Source organism: Bombina bombina, chromosome 5, assembly GCF_027579735.1.
Source record: "Bombina bombina isolate aBomBom1 chromosome 5, aBomBom1.pri, whole genome shotgun sequence".
Classification (NCBI taxonomy): Eukaryota; Metazoa; Chordata; class Amphibia; order Anura; family Bombinatoridae; genus Bombina; species Bombina bombina.
Genome location: NC_069503.1, coordinates 782584884 through 782605986, shown reverse-complemented (window position 1 = coordinate 782605986; position 21103 = coordinate 782584884). Strand labels below are relative to the sequence as shown.

Genomic DNA, 21103 nt, shown 5'->3' with positions numbered 1-21103 from the left:
TGCTTTTCTGTTAAAATTATTTTGGGAAGTGCAAGTATTCACAATAATAGCGTGCTCAATCAAAGGTTTAACATGCTTTGTCACAGTTAAGCTTAACGCAGTGCTCATGTATTATATTACAGCCACAAGTTTCTAGAAAATTACTACGAGGTGGGATAGTCATGGCAGAACTCAAGTTTACTATGGCACTGTTTCCCCTAGGAGATTTTGTTATGGCTATGATACAGAAATAAGGACCTGCCGCTTTAGATACATAGGACCTTAATCCTCCCACTATTCCTAAATGGTTAATCTTCCCCCTAACATGACATTGGCAAGGTGTTTAGCTGTCAGCTTTTGTGTTTGAATTAGTATGTAGCACTATCTGTTTTGTTTTTAACATTTTGCGCAGCGAGGATAGACCTTTATTGATACAGGTTCATGGTTCAGACAGTTTGTTTTCCCGCCAGTTGCCTAGTACTCCTAATGTTGCTCACATTGTTCCTGATCTTACTATGTAATCAAGCTCTCAGTTTGCATGCATATGTTTTCACTCTTTCTGAATATGCTGTGTGCCCTAATTCTATACAAACCTGCTTTTGATATTATATTTTGCGTATGGTTGATCGCATGTCCACACTGTAACAGCTCCTTAGGCGCATAACTCACTGTTTAGTTGACAAATGTAAAGCTGTCTTATACCCGCCCTTGCATTGCGCTGATACACCCTATCTGACTTGCATGAAGAGGCACCCAGATCATCTATAGTCAGATAGCCATAGGCCTTCACTGCATCCCCCACTGATATTGTCTCTGATTTTGCTATGATAAATGGAGGTTACCGTGTTATTCCTTATGACATGGTTACCTTGTTTACACATCTCTAGGTGTTCTCCTGCTGATGGGTATAGGGCCCATGCCCAGGCGGCAGGATGCATACCTATTTTTTGTTTTTTCTAAAAGTTTATGAGACTGTGGTTATTATTTACTTGACCTGTCCTCTTATTATACCCTAAGTGATAACCAGAGGGAGCAGTAGACAACCTTACAGCCTAATATAAACATATTGAAATACTAGTCAGGCTTCTCAGTGCAGGCTGGACCTGTACTATCAAAATTGGTCTCCCGCGAGTCTCCTTATATAGACTAACAGCCTAGCCACATCTCAGCATTAGTACCTAGAGGCATCATACAATAATTGTCCTTGCCCCTCATTATAGACACAGAACTTATTGTTATTCTTGAACATAGGCTGTCTATCATACTATATCTAAGTAACAACCTCCCCCCCCCCCTTATATTTAATATACCTCCTAGATCTGGAGGTCGAATTAAGCGGTTAATCTTGCCTATACTGCATCCTAAGATTTTTTTTATTTTATAAGTTACAACTATACATTACTTGATGTTCCCATGGTGAACTACACTGTAACTCTGACTACTTCATATGTATATATATGTAATTAACTCATCTAAGATTACAGGTCTTGCAGGGACCCCAGTAATTTAAATTCCCCTCTCTAGAATATATTACAAGTTTATCAAGGCACAATAGTTGTCTATATTGTCAGGTGAGGGTCCAGACTTTGTTTAGCCCATGTTAAAAAGAAAAAGAGGTTTCAGTTTTCTGTAAGCATCTACTATAATGCGAATCTTGTATATCTATAATGTAATCGCTGAATTGTATTGTACCATTTTAAGTTTGACTTATGACATGTTACTCAAAACAAGCTGTAATGTTTCGCATAACCTCAATAAAAATCTATGTTAAAAAAAAAAAAAAAAAAAGATTGGTGTATGAATAATTAAGAATTGTTTCAATTTAATATAAAAACCATAAATCAACAGTCAAATACAATAAAAAGTTATATTTGTAAAAAAACAGGATGAATACAACCAATAGCCAAACAATAAGCACCACCCTTCCACATGTGTTAAATGACCATTGTAGTGTTAAGAGTATATGCTCTAATTCTTTAGAGCTTGTAATTATAACACTAGGGGGGGCGATTTATCAATTGTCGGGTGGACATTATTCGCTGTAGCAATCATGTCCTTCCAGCATCGCTAAATGCTGACAGTATACGCTATACAGTGTTTTTTCTTACTGTGGGTACTATGGAAGAGGAAAATATTTCACTTGAAAAAATTATACAGTGTACAGTAAATATCATTTGTTAGATCAGGGTAATTCATTTTAGACATCAGGACCCACTAACAGTCAGGATTCTCCAAATGTCCAAACTAAGTTATATAAACATTTGTGTAGTAACTGTGGTTAACCAACCTGTGCTCATCAAGGTAATCCCATAATTTTGCACTGTTAGTGGATCCTGCTTGACATAGATATGATAGATACCACCTGTGGATGCCTCTAACTTCCTTCATAGCGGTATCTGGAATAATCTGACTTCCATAGCACTTCTGTTATGAAACTCAGGTAAGCATTACATTTAGGTGTGTAATCCCTCTGTGTAGTGTTGTGCATATTGTTAAATCCTGTTTTTAGGTGTTAGAAATTTTGGATTGCATGAATTTAATTTGAAACATTAATTTTGTTTTTTTGGAATCATAAAGTTTTGGGGGCTTCAAATAAAGTTTTTACCAATTACTTCCTCAATTTAACGTTGAACCTGAAAGTAGGCTAATTTACCTTGTTCCATAATATTATAATGATATTGAAGTTGTTCAAAAGAGATTATTTTTCTTTCCAATTTTTCACAAAATTACGAATATCTCTGAGGCCTAGCTTTTCCAATCTGTTAAATACTTCATACATGTCTCCTGCTGGGAAGTCTAGATTTCTTTTTTAATGGTAACCAAAATGTATATTTATATGAAATTTGAAACACCTTATATGTCTTTTTCCAGGATGATATAATACCTTTATACAAAAACTTTAATTTAGAATCTAAAAATGTATGTGTTGATGTATGTAATAGGTATGTTAAACTATATTGAGAAGCCCCTGTTTTTTCCAGTTCCTGATCTGATCCCTTTTCCTTAACTATTAGCCATTCAAAAATTGTTTTAATTAAGCAGGCCCAATTATAATATATAATATTTGGTAACCCCAATCCTCCCTTGAGATATGGTAAATACAGTATATTGAGATTTATACATGGTTTATTATCCTTCCATAAAAATGCCCTAAAGGCTCTATTTATTTTTTTTTTTTTTTAAATCAGCCAATAAAAAGGGAAGCATTTGCATCATATATAATAGTTTTGGTAAGACATTATTTTAATTAAATGTACTCTCCCGCTTAATGAAATATGTAGAGTCTTCCATATTTGTAGGTCTTTCTTTATATGATCTAAACGGGGGATAAAATTTAAATTATACCAATTTTTGGGCTAGAGCTAATCTTAATCCCAAAATATGTTATATGATCCTTAGCTACTTGAAATGGGTTGATAGAAGTATCTATTTTTCTATGTAGCCACCACATCTGGGATTTTGCTGTATTAATTTTATAGCCAGAAATATCACCAACATTTTAATAGCATCTAAAATTAAATTGAAATAGATTAATGGGTTTTCAACAAATAGTAAAAGAGTAGAAGGTTTAACATTAACCTTATTCAAAGAGATTCCGGGAAATATAGTTCTTAATCTTATGGCCAGTGATTCCAAAGTGAGATTAAATAGAAGCGGTGACATTCGGCAACTTTGTCGGGTTCCTCTACTCAACTTCACCTCTGGAGATAAGATACCATTTATCATAACATAAGCGCCCGATGTTGTATTTATTTCTTAACAAATTTAAAAAATTACCTTCAAAATCAAATTCTTCCAGAGATCTAAATAGGTGCATCATTCTATCTTGTTGAAGGCCTTCTCCATGTCCAATGGCAGCAGAAAGGCCTCCGGCAAAGCAGGATTTGTTAGCCTTTGGGACCAGAAATAATTAATAACCTGTAAGACCTTAGGTATATTATGGGTAGATTGTCTATCTTTATCAAAGCCTGTTTGGTCATTATGTACGACTTCAGGGAGTATTTTGTTGAGTCTATCTGCTAGAATTTTCATTAAAAACTTGTCATCTGAATTTAGCAGATAGTCTATAACCCTCAGGTAACAAAGGATCTTTATTTGATTTTCAAATCAATGTAATATTTGCAAAACTAAAAAGTTTAGAAATTTGTTGATTTCTTTCTTCATAATATTTTAATAAACATATAAAGGTGCTTTCACTTTATCAAAATTTTATAAAATTAATTTGGTAAAGCGTCTTGTCCTGCAATTTTATTTAATAGGGAGTTTTTAATTAAAGGGAAACTGAACCCAAAATTTTTCTTTCGTGATTCAGATAGAGCATGCAATTTTAAGCAACTTTCTAATTTACTACTATTATTAAATTTTCTTTGTTCTCTTGCTATCTTTATTTGAAAAAGAAGGCATCTTTTTTATTTTTGGTTCAGACTCTGGACAGCACTTTTTTATTGGTGGATGAATTTATCCACCAATCAGCAAGGACAACCCAGGTTGTTCACCAAAAATGGGCTGGCATCTAATCTTACATTCTTGCATTTTAAATAAAGATACCAAGAGAATAAAGATGGGCCATCTCCTAAGGTTACATTCCTGCTTCTCAAATAAAGATACCAAGAGAACAAAGAAAAATTGATAATGGGAGTAAAATAGAAAGTTGCTTAAAATTGCATGCTTTGTTTCATATCCTTTTAATGTTTGCCTCGGTAAGTCTTTATTTTAATTATTTATCTTTTTGAGATCTTTTTTTCTTAATTTTTGCTAAATATGCTATTATATCAGATTTTAGTGTATCTTTCACTGCTTTCCAATAAACAATTGAATCTCTACAAGATTGTTAGTTATTCACTTCATACTCTACCCATTTATTTTCTAAATATTGTACAAAATCTTTTGAAGAGTTTAAAAATCTTGGATATATAAAATAATTACCAATAGGTCTAGTTTTCTCTTCTAAGTTTAATAAAACTGGAGCATGAATAGATATTGTAATATCTTCCATTTTGGCCTTCTGTACATTGATAATTAGCTCATTGAAAATGAATATTAGATCTATTCGAGACATTGTTAAATCCACCCCTGATATATAAGTGTATTCTCTTTCAATTGGGTTTAATGATTTCCATATATCTATCATGTTTAGGGAGATATTTAAAGCCTTAAAGATATGTTTTTTCAAATGTTGAAGCATAATCTAGTGTCTTACCCCTAGACTTATTTAAATACTTAGATCTATCTAGTATTGAATTAGGAGAAATAATAAAATCTCTTGCTAGAATGATTTTAGTATCCAAATATCTTACTATAACTTGTTGGATTTTAGTCCAAAATGTTTTATCTTTGGTGTTGGGGCCATATATATATTGCACATTGTGTAGATATAATCCTGTACCTGAATTTGTACAATTAAATATCTTTCTTCTACATCTGTTTTAACCTATATTATCTTATATTTAAATGTTTTACTAAATAGTATTGCTAAGCACCTTTTCCTTTTAATAAAGGACGATGATATTACTTCTTAAACCCATTTTGACTTCACTATATTCAATTATACTAAGATATGTTTCCTGTAAACATGCTATGTCAGTATTACATTTACCTAATTGTTTTATTATAGACTTTATCTTTATGGGGGAATTAATTTATTCACATTCTAAGTTACAAAATGAAATGTAATTTAAAAAAAATATATAGGCAAGAATCAAAACCAATAAAAACCCCATACTAAAAACAATTATTTCCCTTCTACATTTCAGAAGCAGATTTAGGGTTTTCAAAATAAACACAACCTTCCTTAGTCATGAGCTTCAATTTAGCAGGATACAACAATGAAAATGTTTTCCCCTCATTATATAACTGTGTACAAATCTGTGAAAAAGCTTTTCTTTTTTTAGAGACTTCAACCGTATAATCTGAATAAATAAATAAACGTTGCTGTTAAAATAACAGCGTATAACTTTTGTATATACTCTCAAAATTTCAGATTTGTCCTCAAAGTTCAGATACTTAATAATTACTGGTCTTGGTTTAGAATTCTCGTTTTCCATAGATCTGATAGGGCCAAATCTATGTACTCTTTCAGCCAAAAAGACCCTCTGATCTAATATTATAGTCCCAGTATGTTTGGTAAAATTACTTGAGCAAAGTTAATTAAAGGGAACTGAACCCAAATTTTTTCTTTTGTGATTCAGATAGAGCATGACATTTTAAGAAACTTCCTAATTTACTCCTATTATCAAATTGTCTTCATTCTCTTGGTATCTTTATTTGAAATGCAAGAATGTAAGTTAAGATGCCGGCCCATTTATGGTAAACAACCTGGGTTGTTCTTGCTGATTGGTGGATACATTCATTCACCAATAAAAAAGTGCTGTTCAGAGTTCTGAATAAAAAAAAGCTTAGATGCATTATTTTTCAAATAAAGATAGCAAGAGAACAAAGAAAAAATTATAATAGGAGTAAATTAGAAGAGTTGCTTAAAATTGCATGCTCAATCTGAATCACGAAAGAAAAAATTTGGGTTCAGTGTCCCTTTAATTCTGCTTGTTTAATGATTTCAGGTAAGCCCACAATTCAAATATTATTTCTTCTAGATTGATTTTCGATCTCCTCCAGCTTATTAGATAGATTATTCTTCTTCTTTATTTCTGTCTGTTTATCTTCAGAGTTAGAGACTCTCCGTTCCACCTCATTAATTCTTGACATCATATTTTGCAGCTCACTGGATATATTATCCACTGCCAATTGTAATTTAGAAATTTTGGGTAGTATTAAAGTGGAAACTTGAGAAACAATAGCATTAGCGCCCTCTTCTGTTTGACTCCCAACAGACAAATTTAAGGAGCTATTTTTGTATCTGATTTTTTTCATTTTAGCAGGCATCTTGATGGATGTAACATATTTTTCCATTAAAGAGAGAGAAACAATCAATGTTTTTGCAGTATTTTAAGGGAATACAGATGGAACATATATATGTCTCTATCTATTGCCACTATCTTATCCAAATATTTCTTTTAAAGTCACTATCACCTTCCTCTAGGAATCACCATCATTTTGAGCTGAAAACTTTGCTTTAAATAACGGTGTAGCAATGTCTGTGACAATATTGGTAAAATTATAAAAAAAAAGAAGTCACAGACCTGGTTAACAAAGATTTTCTTCTTTTCTGTTGTTTAACTTTATACCTGGGTTCCAAACTTCCAGGGAAATATTCCTAGTCTAGTTGTGCACTACAGGGAGTGCAGAATTATTAGGCAAGTTGTATTTTTGAGGATTAATTTTATTATTGAACAACAACCATGTTCTCAATGAACCCAAAAAACTAATTAATATCAAAGCTGAATAGTTTTGGAAGTAGTTTTTAGTTTGTTTTTAGTTATAGCTATTTTAGGGGGATATCTGTGTGTGCAGGTGACTATTACTGTGCATAATTATTAGGCAACTTAACAAAAAACAAATATATACCCATTTCAATTATTTATTTTTACCAGTGAAACCAATATAACATCTCAACATTCACAAATATACATTTCTGACTTCAAAAACAAAACAAAAACAAATCAGTGACCAATATAGCCACCTTTCTTTGCAAGGACACTCAAAAGCCTGCCATCCATGGATTCTGTCAGTGTTTTGATCTGTTCACCATCAACATTGCGTGCAGCAGCAACCACAGCCTCCCAGACACTGTTCAGAGAGGTGTACTGTTTTCCCTCCTTGTAAATCTCACATTTGATGATGGACCACAGGTTCTCAATGGGGTTCAGATCAGGTGAACAAGGAGGCCATGTCATTAGATTTTCTTCTTTTATACCCTTTCTTGCCAGCCATGCTGTGGAGTACTTGGACGCGTGTGATGGAGCATTGTCCTGCATGAAAATCATGTTTTTCTTGAAGGATGCAGACTTCTTCCTGTACCACTGCTTGAAGAAGGTGTCTTCCAGAAACTGGCAGTAGGACTGGGAGTTGAGCTTGACTCCATCCTCAACCCGAAAAGGCCCCACAAGCTCATCTTTGATGATACCAGCCCAAACCAGTACTCCACCTCCACCTTGCTGGCGTCTGAGTCGGACTGGAGCTCTCTGCCCTTTACCAATCCAGCCACGGGCCCATCCATCTGGCCCATCAAGACTCACTCTCATTTCATCAGTCCATAAAACCTTAGAAAAATCAGTCTTGAGATATTTCTTGGCCCAGTCTTGACGTTTCAGCTTGTGTGTCTTGTTCAGTGGTGGTCGTCTTTCAGCCTTTCTTACCTTGGCCATGTCTCTGAGTATTGCACACCTTGTGCTTTTGGGCACTCCACTGATGTTGCAGCTCTGAAATATGGCCAAACTGGTGGCAAGTGGCATCTTGGCAGCTGCACGCTTGACTTTTCTCAGTTCATGGGCAGTTATTTTGTGCCTTGGTTTTTCCACACGCTTCTTGCGACCCTGTTGACTATTTTGAATGAAACACTTGATTGTTCGATGATCACGCTTCAGAAGCTTTGCAATTTTAAGAGTGCTGCATCCCTCTGCAAGATATCTCACTATTTTTGACTTTTCTGAGCCTGTCAAGTCCTTCTTTTGACCCATTTTGCCAAAGGAAAGGAAGTTGCCTAATAATTATGCACACCTGATATAGGGTGTTGATATCATTAGACCACACCCCTTCTCATTACAGAGATGCACATCACCTAATATGCTTTTTATTTATTAAGGTACGACTTGATAGCCTTGCTGCGTGTGAAGCAGAGGTAGGAATAGCAGTGCTAGGTGGTATTAAGATCAATGTGGATAAAGACCCTCAGTAAACTGATCCCCTTCATAAAAATTTACATTGAACCGGATTTTAAAAACACTTACCTTTTTCTTCTGAAACGCTGGATTGCCGTTCTGAAACAATGTCCCTGCATGCTTCTTCCTGGTTAACTTACCCAGCAATGACAAAACCGGCTTCCTCCAATCACAGCGTTTCCTCAAGCAATGATTCCCCGGGGGGGGAAGCCGTGATTGGAGGATGCTGGAATCGTCACTGCTGACGAATGAAGAGGCTTGCGAAAGGCTGGTGAAGCGCTGGAGCGGCTTCAAGAAGAAAAGGTAAGTATTTTAAGAAAACCAGTGAAATGTAAACTTTCATGATTGAAAGTGCCCCTGTTTTTAATAGTATTTTTAAAAACCTGGCACTCATTCTTGAAAGTTTACCTTCACTTTAAAGTGATATTTTCAAAATCTGCTTAATTTTTGTAATAAAACTGCTATAAGCAGACAAGCAGTGGGTTATACTTAAAAAAAATAATTAAAAATCATTTTGTTATTTATCATTTTAAAAGGATTTAATATTTAATTTTTATTTTTTTTATTTGTTAACTTTTGTTTGTAGGGTCAATTAGTTCATGTCACAGCCCCACAAGGGGGTTGGGGTCTCTAAATGAAGGCATATATAACTTGATTTTATAAATCTTCTAAAGTAACTTGAGCTGGTTTACTTTTTAGTGAATACGAGAGAAACAAGTAATGTATTGTCCATGCGCCGAAGAGTCAGAATGCAACTTCTTAAATTCTTAGCATGGCAGCTTCCTCATGTAATCATAGACAGTGGCTACACTGAGAATTAGTGCTCATTTTGCATGAAAACAAGTCAGTTGTTTGAGGTTTTTAATAAAATATGTTACTTTTTATTTTTACTTTGATTTAACATAGAGATCTGTGACTTTGGTTGCTGTCAATGTTTATAAAAAGTAAGGATTGAAAGACATTTAACTTGAACACATCTGTAATATGTCAAATAAATCAAACACAGTCCTGGTAGTTATAACCCAATTTCCTATACCCAATAACCTATTCTCTACACAATAATAAAAAAAAGGTTCTTTATTTAGTTTCTGACTTTGGTCTCACTGGCATTTTTACCACTTTTTTTTCAAGTAATATGATGAAATTATTAAAGGGACATGAAACCCACATTTTTTCTTTCATGGTTCAGATAGAACATGACATTTCAAGCAACTTTCTAATTTACTTTTATTATCAATTTTTCTTCGTTCTGTTGGTATCTCTATTTGAAAAGCAGGAATGTAAGCTTAGGAGCTGGCCCATTTTTAGTTCAGAACCCTGGGTAGCGCTTGCTGAATAGGGTTCCATATCCCTTTTACATCAAAACAGGGAATTTAAAAAATAAATTAAAAAAGACTATTTATTATATGCGGATGGCGGGTTGGGACTACCAGATCTCAGATTCTACAATTGGGCGATGCTTCTAAGATTAGTATTTGACTGGCAGCTGGACACGGCACATTTTTATCATAAACAGCTAGAACAAGCGGCCCTAGGGGACATTAATCTATCTGTTCTCCCTTACATGGACAGGGGTAAATTACCATCATTGGTAAAAAATAACATTCTATACAAAGATCCATTGCGAGTTTGGAAGTTATCCTTTAAACACTTGAATATTTCTCAACCCGATCCTAAATATATACCCTTGAAAGGCAATCCTGATTTTCCCACAGGCACAGAATCCTTGCCTTTTCGTGTATGGGAGACTAAGGGGTTAACGGTGGTTGGATGCCTCCTGGATCACTCTTCTTGCACAGTGAAATCTTTTCAAGATTTAAGTAAACAATTTAATATACCACGCACTCAGTTCTTTGCTTATTTACAGACAAGACACTATATTAATAGTCTCAAAGATAAAAATAAGAACTTTTGGAGTTCCTCACCCTTTGTGGCTATACATGCTGCATTTAAAAGGGGACAGTATTCAATCACCCCACTTTATCAAATGTTATTACGTAAAACAGCACTAGAACTACAAGAGTCTCTTTTGGACAAGTGGAAATTAAGGATTGGAAATATAGCTATTCCAGTTCTTAAAACTAGCCTAGAAAAGACCAAAAAAACTACCTTTTCCTCACAGTTGAGAGAATCTCAAGTTCGTATGTTACACCAAGACTATCTCACTCCCAAACGTATTTCACGCTGGAACACATTGATTGATAATCAGTGTGTTAAATGCTCAATACCTGCCCCAGATTTCTATCACTATTTTTATGATTGTCCTCGTATTAAGAACTTCTGGGGCAAGTTACAACATTGGTTACTAATAACCTTTAACCTTAAACTTACTATTGGATTGGAGATGATCTGCTTCTTAAAGTGGGACACTAGTTTCAATAGGATATGCCCTATTTTACCTCTGATTTTCTTAATAGCCAGAAATTGTGTGCTGTTCCTATGGATAGAGAGGAAATCTCCCATGGTAAAGCATCTTATTCACAAATTGTGGCTACAGCTACTCATTGAACAATATGATGCTCAAGTGGATACAATACAACGCTCGATGTTGTTTCTTAAAAAATGGGAATGCTACATAAAATCTCTAAATGTATCAAAACAAAAACAGATTTTATTTCCCTTCTTACAAACAGAATACATGTTAAATGCGCGTCTGAGAGGTGAATGGTCTTTGGTGTATAGAGACTAATATATAAAGATGGTCTCCGTACAGACTGGATGGGAGGGGGGGGAGGGGGGAGGAGAAGATCCCTGAGTGTTTTAGTCTTGTGTGTTTTTTTTTTTTCTCTTCTTCTTCTCTGTATTATACAATATTGTTGGATATGATAGTTCACTGTAATAAACACATTATGTTTCTAGTAACAACTAGGGGGGCTGGGGGGGGAGGAAAATGGTCAAGGAAAAAGGGAACTAAAATAAAACTGTCTTTCACTCTGAATGTAACGATACCCACTAGATTGGGATATTATGTATCTTTAAGTTTTGTTCAATAAAAAGAAATTTAAAAAAAAAAAAAGACTATTTATGTAATAAGTTACAATTCTATGTGAAAACATTATAATTCATAAATAAAAAGAGAGAAGCGCTCAACCTGGGAACGAACAATAGCATAATAGCTTGTTCTATGGCTATTTACCACCCAAGAAGCAGCCACTTTTTGCTCAACATGTGCCTTTCACAGAGAAGAACTTTCCTGAAGCATATCAGTCTGATCCTGACTTAACAGTACAGTCCATCCCCGAAATACCAGGCAATCCCAATCTGAACGAGAGAAACAGCAAAACCCAAGACTTATGTTTCAGCCTATTGTGGGCCTTGTCAGCGAGGTGCAACCATATCCCTCTTGGCACACTGAGCAATGGGTCCATGTCTGGATTCCCACATCACACTTAGGGAGACTTCATATGTAAATATGACCCTGGGGATAGTCTCCCTAAGGGTGATGGGGGAAACCAGACGTGGACTCCTTACTCAATGTGCTTAGAGGGATATGGCTGCACCTCACTGATGAGGCCCAAAGGAGGCCGAAACCATTGTCTGGGATTGTCATGTTCCTTGTTCAGAGGAGAATTGCCTGGTATTTCGGAGCTGGACTGACCATGTTGGCGTGGGTCAGACTGATGTACTACAGGAAAGTTTTTCTCTGTGCAAAGCACAATTTGGCAGAAAGAAGCTACTACCAGGTGGCAACCAGGCCAAAGAAGAAGTTATTGATGCTGCTGCTCGTTCCTGGCAGACTGCTTCTCTTTCTATTTCACATAACATTGTAATGACCAGAAAGTGTTTGTTGACGAGCTATACGGTCACTATATGTAAAAGCAACATGAAACCCCAAAAAAATTATTTTGAGATTCAGACAGAGCATAACATTAAAAAAAAAAGTTTCCAATTTACTTCTATTATCAAATTTGCTTAATTCCCATACTATTCTGTATTCAAGATTCAAGAGATACCTAGGTAGGTGAATGGTCTTTGGTGTATAGAGACTAATATATAAAGATGGTCTCCGTACAGACTGGATGGGAGGGGTGGAGGAGAAGATCCCTGAGTGTTTTAGTCTTGTGTGTTTTTTTTTTTTTCTCTTCTTCTTCTCTGTATTATACAATATTGTTGGATATGATAGTTCACTGTAATAAACACATTATGTTTCTAGTAACAACTAGGGGGGTTGGGGGGGGGAAATGGTCAAGGAAAAAGGGAACTAAAATAAAACTGTCTTTCACTCTGAACGATACCCACTAGATTGGGATATTATGTATCTTTAAGTTTTGTTCAATAAAAAGAAATTAAAAAAAAAAAAAAAGACTATTTATGTAATAAGTTACAATTCCATGTGAAAACATTATAATGCATAAATAAAAAGAGAGAAGCGCTCAACCTGGGAACGAACAATAGCATAATAGCTTGTTCTATGGCTATTTACCACCCAAGAAGCAGCCACTTTTTGCTCAACATGTGCCTTTCACAGAGAAGAACTTTCCTGAAGCATATCAGTCTGATCCTGACTTAACAGTACAGTCCATCCCCGAAATACCAGGCAATCCCAATCTGAACGAGAGAAACAGCAAAACCCCAGACGTATGTTTCAGCCTATTGTGGGCCTTGTCAGCGAGGTGCAACCATATCCCTCTTGGCACACTGAGCTATGGGTCCATGTCTGGATTCCCACATCACACTTAGGGAGACTTCATATGTAATTATGACCCTGGGGATAGTCTCCCTATGGGTGATGGGGAAACCAGACGTGGACTCCTTACTCAATGTGCTTAGAGGGATATGGCTGCACCTCACTGATGAGGCCCAAAGGAGGCCGAAACGATTGTCTGGGATTGTCATGTTCCTTGTTCAGAGGAGAATTGCCTGGTATTTAGGAGCTGGACTGACCATGTTGGCGTGGGTCAGACTGATGTACTACAGGAAAGTTTTTCTCTGTGCAAAGCACAATTTGGCAGAAAGAAGCTACTACCAGGTGGCAACCAGGCCAAAGAAGAAGCTATTGATGCTGCTGCTCGTTCCTGGCAGACTGCTTCTCTTTCTATTTCACATAACATTGTAATGACCAGAAAGTGTTTGTTGACGAGCTATACGGTCACTATATGTAAAAGCAACATGAAACCCCAAAAAAATTATTTTGAGATTCAGACAGAGCATAACATTAAAAAAAAAAAGTTTCCAATTTACTTCTATTATCAAATTTGCTTAATTCTCATACTATTCTGTATTCAAGATTCAAGAGATACCTAGGTAGGCACCTGGAGCACTACATATTAGGAAATGGTGCTGCCATCTAGTGCTCTTGCAAATGGATAACATTATGGCAAAACTGATGCCATATAAATAGTGCTCCGGAAATAGGCAGACTTCTAAGCATAAATCCCTGCTTTTCAATGAAAGATACAAAGAGAACAAAGAAAAACAAATTGATACTAGAAGTGAATTAGAAAGTTGAAATGACATGGTCTATCTGAATCATGAAAGAAAATGTTTGGGATTCATATGCCTTTAAATTTAAAAAAGTAAGTAAGCTCTGAGTGTTAGACAGGTCGGTATGGTTATATGCTCTGTTATTATCTAAAGCAGACCAGTAGCACCATATTATTCATTACTTTTCCATTACTTATTCCACTTGTGTGTTATTGTTAAAGTGAGAGTGCAATGTATTTGTTTCATTCATATAGCTTGCCAGTGAAGAACTGGAAAAGAATACATATGTTGCATCCATGACGTTATGTATTATTATAATTTAATTAGATCATGTGAGAGCATGCAAGGCTGTATATACAATAAGGCAGAGTAGGCATGTGCCTATAGGTACCCTCCATAGAGCGGCGCTTCTTGTCACTGTCTATTATAAATACCAGTCAGCTGACGACCTTAACTAAGATGGGCGCCGGCAGTAAAATAACAGCACCATCTTTGTTAAGGTGGCCTTGAGTATTACGCATGCGCTGCATCCTTAAAGGGACACTGAACCCAAATTTTTTTTTCTTTCATGATTTAGATAGAGCATGCTCTTTTAAACAACTTTCTAATTTACTCCTATTATTAATTTTTATTCGTTCCCTTGCTATCTTTATTTGAAAAAGAGGGCATCTAAGCTTTTTTTTTGGTTCAGACCTCTGGACATTACTTTTTTTTTATTGGTGGATGAATTTATCCACCAATCAGCAAGAACAATCCAGATTGTTCACCAAAAATGGGCCGGCGTCTAAACTTCCATTCTTGCATTTCAAATAAAGATACCAAGAGAATGAAGAAAATATGATAATAGGAGTAAATTAGAAAGTTACTTAAAATTGCATGCTCTGATTCACGAAAGAAAAAATGTGGGTTCAGTGCCTTTAAATAAAAATGGCCACCACACACGCTCAGTGCTGCTGTTTCACTGCCAGCAGGCATATCTTAGTTATGGTCGCCAGCACAACGGTGAATGGTGAGGAGAGAGCTTCACATTTTGGTACCTACAGGCTCCTGGGCTGTAAATCCTGACCGCATGACTATTTAATTGAGATTTAAACTTCTTAAGAGAAGTATGTCACTTCTTATATACACCCAGTATTAAATATTAACACTTAATTATTCAGGAATGGGTTTCTTCTATTATAATTAAAGTGGTTAAGAAATATAATAATTATATCCATTATTGACAAAATCAATACAGGGTATTTATCTTTTGGACACTATATTGTGTCTATCTCCATTCCAAAACGATATGGCATAAGTATTTGTGCTATATTGAATCATTGTTGAATTATAATTTCCCAATTCATGTTAAAGGGATATAAAACCCCTTTCTTTTGTGATTCAGATAGAGTATAAAATTTAAAAAAAAAGTTTCCCTAGGTAGCAGCTATGTGGAGCACTACATGGCTGGCAATAGTGATTCTATCTAATGCTCTTGCAAAACTGCTGTATTATAATAATATACATCTGGCGCCATGTATGTAACGTATTATATTCCAGTTCTTACTAGTGATGCACATTATTTTGCTTTCACTGATGTTTTATAGCTTGCAGCCACTATTTCAAACATATGGAAGGAACACTTCCAGTTGTAGTCGAAATGCTTTAGGTTAAGATTTGTTTCTCTGCAAAGTTGAATAAAGCTTTACAAGTCTGATTTTTTTTTCTCTCGGTTGCCGCGGGGGTCGCTGGTAGTTGTAGTTCTATTTTCCAATTCCTGCTCCTCCTCTCATGGCCGGTTCTTTGGGCTTGCACGGAACAGCGGATTGGGTTAGAAAGGGGGCCCAAAGAAGAGCTGGCGTGAAGCGGCATCAGGAACCGTGTTGATCGTTATGAGGTGAGGGCTCAAGCTTTTACTCTGATATGTCTCCCTAGTTTTGTCCGATCCGATGAAAAAACAAGAGGTACTTGGAGGGAGGGTGCGGGCAAAGGCCCGGAGAGGAGGCTTTGTGATGAGCAGGAGGCCTGGAGAGAGGAGGAAGTAGTGAGAGTGGATTATAGAAACAAGCTGTACACAGGTTTGGATGACAGTAACCTGGACAATACCGTGTACAGCAGAGGGGCTTTATGTGGTGTACTATTGTAAACGATGTGGCACAATAGTCATCTAACGCTGCACAGAACATATACTGTAAAAAGCAAAACAATATTAGTTACCATTGTTAGAAAGTGTAGGGGGCTCATACTCTGAAGTGACTTCCATTATTGTGTTTTCTTTTGAGTAATGTTATTTTACACTCTCTCTAAATGTTATACACACACTTCCAAAAGTTGTTGCTAAAATGTTGCATACTATACTTGTGACTACACTTTCCAATTTGTAATAATAAAGTAAAATAAGACAAACGTGGTTACTGGATGAAAGTACACAGCAATTCTACTGGTAAATACTAGTTAAATAGATCTATAATAATGCAAATGTTTTGAAACACTTTTTTTATTTTAACTTTCTGAGCAACCAGTTTATCCCCAGAACAAAATACCTGTATATTGAATTCAAGTTTTGCAATAGTCTAGTCAGAACTGATTTTTCTCTCTCTCCATTTTCACAATATTTCCTTAATGTTTTGTATTTCTTTGCTATTTTCTCACTTTATATTCCACATTCTTAAAATTAACCCCTTCTAATCAGTTTACCCCTCACCTAACACAGCCATTTGTGTATGTGAAATAACAAGAGAACATTTATTTATGCAAAATGTAAAGTAAAAGTTATCTAAAATTTAAAGGTACATTAAACACTTTAAGATGGTAATATAAAATGATAAATCACAGATCTTAAAAGAATGCTGCAATATACTTTTATTTATTTTGTCCCCTTTTCCTGTATTCTCATTATGAAATTGTGAGCTTTTCAGTTCCTGTTAGAAATGGAAGTGCAAAAATCTGTTATATTCCACACAACCGTTGGCTGCACACTGACCTATTTATAACTATCCCTAATTGACGACAGCATAGAAGGTAACCTAAGTTACAACATGGCAGCTCTCATTGTTTTATAGACACTAAAACATTATATTTATTTTGTCAATATTTAAACAACTAACAAAACGTTAAACAATATATCTACATGTTATTATCAGACTAATCTTTTCTATGAGTGCATCATTCTATCTAGCATTTATTTAGAGTTTAATGTCCCTTTAATGTGTAACTAACAGGAAGTGCATTATTGCTTTTGACTGAGTTCTGAAGCTCTTCTGCTCATTGGTTGATAGACATCTCATACTGAAAAGACGGTTTTTACTCTGCACATGGACTTTATATTTTAGAAAGCACTTTAGTAAATTTTGAAATATTCTATTTAGATGACCCATAGAAAATGTGAGTATTATGTCTCTTTAAATAGTTTACACATTGAAAATGCATCTTTTTAATGTTAATACGATCTACAAATGAATAATACATAAAAGACTTTCAGCCAGCCTCTTTGAACCTCCTTTGTGAATTGAGGTGTGATTGGTTTACACAATCTGTAAAAACAATATGTGTGATATCACCAATCTCATCAGTACATGTTCTGTACAATCATATATATATATACATACACATACATAAACACACACACGCGTAGCTCTTATTTCTTTTGCGACGGTTCAGTTTGCACCGTTTCACAGTAGCTCTTGTTCAAAGGGATCATTTTACTACTATTGAGAAGTTGTTCTATGGGCTCATTAGATGAAAACGAAAAATATGTGGAACAGTTTGCCACTTACTTTTACAGTACAGCACATTAATACTGTGTACAGTGTATGTGAGTAGTTTGCCATTCATTTGCTTTCTTAAAGGGCTAGTAGAGTAAACTGTAAATAAAATTGCTATCATGCATATAAAAATGCAGTAACATATTAAACATATTTTTCCATGCAGCGTTTTTTGACATTGTGGCTAACAGGAAGTATTAGTGAAATTCTGTCACGCTGAGAACACTGTAGTATACCAGTGCTTAGTTGTTTTGAGTGTTAACAGTTTGATATATTGTATCCCTTAATCTTTCCTGACTGGGCTTATTTGTCTACATTGGAACAAAGTTCTGATGTAAACAAATAAGTAAAAATTTAAATCTGGCGATCGTTCATGCGATCGTGGGATTTCAATGATTGTTTTGTGTGTGGGGGGAATGCCTATGACACTGGGCACGCCCTCCAGCCTGCGATATGGCTTTAGCACAGCAAAATGGCTAGTATGTTCCATGCCGTCCTAATGATGCTAAAGCAGAGCGCAGTTAGGACGACATGGAACGTCCTAACGGCGGGAAGGGGTTAAATACCCTGATTGATTGTAGTCCATTTTAATATTTAAATAAAAACATTTGTACAAAGACCGGCTTCAAGAATCTTTATGCCGAATTATATTGTGCATATACTTAACTGGGTTATTAGCTATGAAGAATGCAAGTATGCTTCTTGCTTCATTACTTATTTCACGATTACAGCTTTTTTCTCTCTGAGGTTTACTCGTTGGATAACTATGGTGGGTGAACAAAGCATTCTGTCTAACAGCCTATGAGTTCAAAGACTATATCCTTATTTTTTAGTGCACTCACCCGTGTTTTTTTTCTTTTACTTTGTGGTTTAAAGCAGGGTTCTTCAAACTTTTATCCCATGAGCCAAGATACCACATACCTTCATGACCCTGTTTTTATGCTTGGTCTGAAAATGTCTGAAGTAATATACAAGATAGAAGCAAGTTTTGTCAAAGTGACTAAAATGTGTGCATACTTAATTGTAGTCAAACTTGAACGTGTTGTAAAAGGTAATAACACACACATACACGCACACACTCGTACAACACACACCTCGCACACTTGTGACTGTTACCTCGCACACACTTGTAGAACACGCGCATATTTGTGTTTCACTTTTGTATATTTTATAAAAACAATTTTTTTATTGCTTATTTCTTCGTAAATGGAAAGAGTCCACACCTGCATTCATTACTTTTGGGAAATAAGAACCTGGCCACCAGGAGGAGGCAAAGACACCCCAGCCAAAGGCTTAAATACTCCTCCCACTTCCCTCATCCCCCAGTCATTCTTTGCCTTTCGTCTACGGAAGTTGGTAGAGAAGTGTCAGAAGTTTGTTTGTCTTTTATGGAGGGTAGTACTCTTCGACATGGGACGGGAGTTTTAAGTAATTTTATCAGTCTCTCAGTGAGGGCCTGGATGAAAGTTAGAGTCCGGAGATGCAGGGAGAGTCTTTCTGCGAAACCATCCTGACTCATGTTAACAGCTCCACAAGTAATCAGTGTTGCCCAACTTTGCTTCGCTGCCTGCTTTCTTCTCTCAAGTCCATGGCGGAGGCGCTGCTACTATCCGTCACACTTGAAGGGCCGTGTTCCTGTTCCACATCGTAGATTCCGGTAAGATCGTTTCATTTTACTTCATCAGAATGTACTGTAATTAATTTGTTTCCTGCAAGGCGCTTTCTTGCGGGACTTATAAAAAAAAATATAGGGTCTTAGTGAGAATCCTTTGGTGTCATGGAATCAAGGGTTAATATCTCCTGAGAGGGATTATTGAACAGGGTTTTTTTTTTTAATCATGTTTATGTGATTCAATCTGCTTATGTGTAGTGTTAACTGGGCTCCTGGCTTGGAACATAAAGGCCTTTGGAAGTGACGCGACCTTATGGATGGGCGTGCTTTTTTTGGACTGTACGGTTCACCTTGTGACTGAACGTGTTTACTATCTGGTCTTCCATACTCCTGACCTTGTGGCGTCGAATAAATTCTGGTCTGCCAGTGTCTGGTTCATAGGAGGTGCTGAGTGCCCTAGCCATTATGGGTGTCAGGTGCCGTTTAAACTTTGTTTTCTTATAGTCCATATTATTATATTCTCTATCCAGTTATGGAGGATTCTGATGCTGAGACTGTTCAAATTTCAGATTCTTCGACTTGTGAAGAATGCAAAATGGCCCAGTTGACCCATGCCAATCAGTTATGTTCTGTATGCCGTATTAGAACGCCTTGTTGCTCGGGAAAACAAGGGAACGTTGAGCCATTCGCCTCTGGGGGTTCTGTCCTCCGCGAGGCGAGTTCCCTATCGCTCCCTACTGCTACACATGCGGGTAACCCAGATTATGTTTATCCCTCCTTGCAGGGCGGCTTGTCCGCCCCCCGGAGGTCACAGCACGTTTTCGCTTTCACATATTTTTGGCGATTATGCGTCTGCAAAGTCCAGACGTTTATTTGCGTTTGTGTTCGTGCCCTATTGTCCCGGGTTTCCTGGCCTTGGGTGGGCCTATGCAGTTCCCTGTGGGTGTAGCGGTCCCTGAGTGTTGTGCCTTTCGTTACAGAACAACGCACCTTTGCGTTTTACTGAGACACGTTTTGAGTTATTAGAGGACCCTATTCTTAACGGATACGGGAATCCACAGTATTCTACTTCGAATGGCTCACCTCATTAGACATGAGGGGATGATATAATCTCCTGATTGTTGGGTTATTGAGATCCTTCCTAGTTTGTTGGAAGATCAGGGTTCCGTTTGGCTGGTCCTACGGGTATTCCTGTTCTTCTTGGACGTTGTCCTACGGGTTGCCTTATATTTTCTTTTATCCGGTTAGGATGTCTCCTTCCGCTGTTTGTTTCTGCGGAATTTTGTTACGGGACTCTTTAGTCCTATGTTTTGTCTGTTATTCTCTTCCCATCTGAGGGAGGATTTAGGCAGCTTTACAGTTATGGCCCAGTTCTTCTGTCTCTTTGATTGTTCAGACACGTGGCACCTGTTCTGCTTGACTGGGCCGGTTGAGGTGCCAAGTGCTCACTTTATTATTTGTGTGTTCTTGTAAAAAAAAAAAAAAAAAAAAAGTTTCAGCTAAGCATTCTAAAGAGTCCGCGAGGCAGGAAGGATGTTTCAGTCTTGATTTAGCCTTCAAGCTGGTTGACT

At 36.4% G+C, this 21103-nt stretch overlaps 1 protein-coding gene across 4 annotated transcripts in view; it reads left to right on the top strand.

Moving 5' to 3' along the window:
* SOCS6 (suppressor of cytokine signaling 6) overlaps nucleotides 1-21103 on the top strand; it is a 123696-nt gene that overhangs the window by 55177 nt on the left and 47416 nt on the right. For 2 of the 4 annotated variants that reach the window (XM_053714868.1, XM_053714869.1), the window contains exon 1: nucleotides 13687-16053. The exons of the other annotated variants lie outside the window; for them this stretch is intronic. The gene's annotated coding sequence lies outside the window, so the exon portion shown is untranslated. Of the gene's footprint in view, nucleotides 1-13686; nucleotides 16054-21103 lie in introns of those variants that run through there. 4 annotated transcript variants of the gene reach the window in all.